General features: G+C 48.2%; 1 protein-coding gene across 2 annotated transcripts in view; it reads right to left on the bottom strand.

The window, feature by feature from the left end:
- The window catches only part of Fam169a (family with sequence similarity 169 member A), a 54,912-nt gene extending 51,762 nt beyond the window's left edge, over positions 1 to 3,150 (bottom strand). Inside the window, exon 1 of one of the 2 annotated variants that reach the window (XM_029544115.1) lies at positions 3,089 to 3,150. The gene's annotated coding sequence lies outside the window, so the exon portion shown is untranslated. Of the gene's footprint in view, positions 1 to 2,753; positions 2,838 to 3,088 lie in introns of those variants that run through there. The other variant, XM_021208398.1, reaches the window with a different exon arrangement.
- Between the last annotated feature and the right edge of the window lie 1,657 nt (positions 3,151 to 4,807).

Below are 4,807 nucleotides of genomic sequence, written 5' to 3'. Positions count from 1 at the left end.
TTTTTTTTTTAATCAGAAATCTATTAACGTGTGCTGTTTATCCCTTCCTTCAGGAAAATGAAAAGCTTCGGTTGACCCAGGACAGATAAAACACAATTTTAAAATAAGAAAGTAAGAGGCTAAAGAGATGGCTCAGCGGGTAAGAGCACTGACTCCTCTTCCAGCACCCACATGGTAGCTCACCACTTTCTAAAACTCCAGTTCTCAGGGATCTGACACCTCACACAGACATGTGTAGCAATGCACATGAAATAAAAAATAAAAGCAAATCATTTGTGGAAAACAAAAGGAAATTACTGTGTTAGTGTTCCTCATCCACATGTACTACGGGAGGTGCACGTGGAGACTAAGGTTCCTCGGGATTACCCTCATGTCACTGATGGCAACTCTCCAAGTCTCCGTCAGGTATGCCATCACTTGTAATTCTGCCAGCAGCAGAAAGACAAAATACCTTTTTATATCAGGCACATCAAATTTAGAACTTAAACTTCAGTATTAAAGAAACAGGGTAGTTGAGCCTAATGGTGTGTGATCCGATCAGAGTCTTGAACAAAATAATCAATCTCTCTCTCTCTCTCTCAACCTGCCCCCCAAACCCCACCTCTCTCTCTCTCTCAGAACTGTGAGGGAGCAGGAACATCCACTGAACCACTTACCTTCCCAACAATCTTTTTACCACACTGTCCTTGACAGACACTTTTCAACCTGACTGAATACTTGGTTCCCTTACACTGTAAACCCCTTTTAAAGATAAATATTGATTTTTTTAGGCAGTTGACTTGACAGTACACACACACAGGCTTGAAAGCTTAAGGAGAAACATCCCATTTTGATTTCTCTGTCACTGACAACATATCACTGAAAATCTTAAGGAACCTTCATGATAAAAAAAGCACACTCCATCACTTTCAGATTCCTCAATTAAACACAACTGTCCCGAGTTTAAGAACTATGCCACCCCACAGATTAACAAGCTCAATGTAAAAATACAAATCTGATTTCAAGTTTAAGATGAGAGGAGACATCTCATCCCCCTTTAATAGGTCCAAACTGGTCACCTGTAGTCCCCTGGCTGACAGTCTTTGATTGCTTGAATCCCCTAAACAGAGACTAAGACTTAAGTATCTGAGGAGCCTTTCCTCTCTGTAATACTGAGTGTGGAACAAGCATCACTAACAGGAAGCATGGACTTCTACAGGGATGGCACATAAAATGATACCATTTGTTCGTAGACAATTAGCTAATTTTTAAAAGTTTCATTTATTCACATGGGTAATGGGGAATTTTTACTTTCAAAAGTATTCATTCAGTCATTAAATTGTTTTTTCCCCTTTCAAGTGAGTGTCAAGTCCTTCACTGGACTCACTCTACTGAAGGATGGAAACAACTGACAGCTTATTTGGACTCTTCTTCAAGTATTAAAATAACTAGGAACAAATCTCTTGGAACCAAGAAAATACACAGGTCCAGGTTTAATTTATGATCACTGGAGTGGCAGGTGGCTCACGGAGGGTTCCCCCGTCTGATCCTCCTCACAGACTTTAAAGATGAATCCACTATGACCCTCGATTTCTATGCATGACTGCCCCGTTTACCATCATTTGTACTGAAGTTTTATACTAGTGAATTCCCCTCAGGTACCTTTCACCATGTCCTCTATTCTAAAGATGCAACGATTACAAGTAAGTAAGTAAATACTTGAGCCAAATCTATTTCATATTAACTATTAATAATCCTTGCAATTACTTCATAGAACAAGACATGGTTTGAGCAGATTACCTATACGCCCTACAATGTGCTTTTATTAAAATAAATAAATAAATAAATTTTAAAGCACAACAAATCCAGAGCCATTAGAAGATTTCCCTCCAGGGCTCACATGTGTGCATTATGCAACAACCAGCGATCCAGATGTTAACCCCTGTTGTGATGCAATAATAAAATACCCAAGGCATGGAGCCCATTTACAAAACAAATTTTAACAAGAATTACTATATGCTCAAGAATCTTGGAATGGGCCATTAACAGTTCTGAGAGACTTACATTTAAACTCTTCCTCTGGGTGATCTTTTAGCTGCGTGTCTTCCAATTCCCTCCCAACCCCCTACAAAATCCTCGTAACAGCGTTTTAATTTGGGTTTTAAAAGGGCCGACTGAAGGGGAAAGGGAGACCTGCATCAGGTGGTTACGTTAGAATCCACTTTTGACAAGATACCCGCGTAAATTCCCAGAAGGGATTCATGTATTCCGACATTCTTTCCCATGCACAATAATCGTAGTAAAACGCGATCCAGACCCCGGGAGCCACGAGCCACCCCGGACTCGCTCCATCCTCCCATCTCCGGTGGCACAGGCCTCTCTCTCCAAGCTCTGCGTGATGGACGGCTGAGAACCCTGGGACAGAACGGCAGTGACCCGAATTCTAGAGGAGCGAAGCCTCCATCCATACAATACCTAGCCCGGGGCCGGCGAGCAAGCCGAGAGGGAGGCGCTGCGCGGCCGAGCCGGAGCCCGCGCCCCACCCCCACGCCGCGCGGGTCCCGCTATCCCGAGGACGCCGGGGCTCCAGGTGGGGACCCGGGAGGGGGCGGCTCGGGCGTCGCCGCCGTCCCCGCCGCGACCCCGGGAGGGCGAGCGCGACATTTCCCCCACACACACAAAATGGAGGCCGGCGCACCTGGGGTCGCCGCCACCCGAGGAAGCCCGCGGCCGCCCCGCGGCTCGGCCTCGCCCGCCACGCGCCGCGCACTCACCTCCGCCGCGCCGCGGGGGCCCGAAGGCGGAGCGCGAATGACCGAGCGGCCGCTCCCCGCCGCCGCCGTCGCCGCCGACCCCGGCACGCGCGGCTCGTCCGCAGCCCACCGTCCCTCCGCCGGCGTGACGCACTGGCGCCGCGGCGCGCCCACCGCGAATCCCCCCGCCCCGCCGGCCGGCCGGCCTCGTGCGCCGCGGCGCCTCCTCGCCGGGAGCCGCCCCGCCTCGGGGCCGCGGCCGCCCGCTCGCCCGCAGGTGCGCGCTGCCTGCCCGCTCGCCCGCCCGCCGCCGCCCGCAGCACGCCCCGCTCGGCCGGGCCGTATTAAAGAGTGACCTTGGCTTAGCCGGGAATAGAAGCGAGTAAGCCGCGGGGGCCTCGCGCTGAGCCAGCCGGCTCCTTTAAGGTCGACCTGCGCGGCATCCCCGCCTGCGCGGCATCCCCGCCGTGGGCCTCTGGAAATTTCGCCCGGGTGGGCGCGGCCTCCGGGCCTCCCCGTGGGGAAGGAGATGCTCTGCAAACCTGGGGACGCCGGCTTCCCACCCCACCGCACCCCACCACCACCAGACCCCACTGCCACCCAGGAGCGCGCCAGAGAAAAGAATGTGCACAAGCCCCACAGCCCAGACTTTATGTCTTGAGATAAGGAGCCATCGCGGCCCTGCGCTGACCTTTCCTACGTGACAAACTAACCTGACCCCAGAGAGCCTGCGCCATCCTCTCCTCCCCCTTCCCTCACTTCATCCCTTATGGAATCCAGGGCCTTTTGCTAAGTACAATCGAGAAAAATAAGTTCACTGGCATTTAAAGGATGATTTTTTTTTCTTTAAAAAATATGTGCTGTAGTAGAAATATAGATCCACAGCAATAATTTTTTATTTTAAGACGGGTTTTTTTTTTCCTTAAATTCTGAGGAATTTATCTAATAGCAATGGCATTATGGTTCAGCTCGTTCAGAAAAACTTAAAATTACTCCTTCTATTCCTGGGAAATATTACTAATCACAACACTGACCTTTTAAAGATTCACTAATTGATAACTTCAAAGAATGCTTTTTCATATAGATCTATTTAACTCCCACTTTTATATATATATATATATATATATATATATATATATGGACTTTTTCTACCTCCAGTCGCACACAGAATCAACCTTACATCTGTTATGTTTATTTACAATAAATTATTACTAGAAATCTTGAATTATATACATTTACTATTTTTAGTAGAATTTAACAATGAATTAATAACCAGGCAAGAATTTTGAATATAACTGGGTTCCAACCACAGCTAATCATGGGTGGGTAAAGTTATATAATTACTGGATTATCATTTCTAGATCTCTTTGCAAGTAGGAGTCCTCGGGATAATCCCTGTCACCACTCTGTAAAATTACTTTTGCTTTTCTGGCTCTGGCATGCCCCTCCCCCTCCAGGTGCTGCAGTAAAGTAGGTCTTATTATAAACCTAGCCAGAGTGTGGCTGGCCTTCCAAGTATTTTATCAATCTGTGGGAACCTGTGCCTGGAACACCTAGCTCCCAAAAGCCTGCTCACTGAGATAGAAATCAAAAGAACTCCTCTACGTCCATAAAAGGGCCCTGTGACCACCTGCACATAGTTAAACCTGCCTTCCTTCACGTGGCTGGCGTTCTATCTGCCCAGACCTGAAGTGCTAACTTCCACACGTCTGGATGACCTAAGCTATCCTAAGTTAGGAAACCTTCCATGCACTGGGCTTCGAGGGTTGTTGATGACAACATGGCCCAGAATAGAGGCTACCAGGTTCCCTGGGGAAGAATTCCTAACTGGTAAAATGACAACCGGTGTTTCTGTCTGCCAAGAGCTGCCCCATGCTCTGCTATTCTTTGTGGAAATTAACTTATGATCACAACCATCTCTCCAGTGCATACTAACAGGATTCCCGATTTACGTAATGAGAAACCGAGGCATAAAGATAAGCTGAGTAAGCCGGGTGTGGTGGCGCACGCCTTTAATCCCAGCACTTGGGAGGCAGAGGCAGGCGGATTTCTGAGTTTGAGGCCAGCCTGGTCTA

Source organism: Mus pahari, chromosome 11 (assembly GCF_900095145.1).
Source record: "Mus pahari chromosome 11, PAHARI_EIJ_v1.1, whole genome shotgun sequence".
In the NCBI taxonomy this organism is placed as follows: domain Eukaryota; kingdom Metazoa; phylum Chordata; class Mammalia; order Rodentia; family Muridae; genus Mus; species Mus pahari.
Note: the sequence above shows the minus strand (reverse complement) of the source record. Positions and strands in the feature narration are given on the sequence as shown.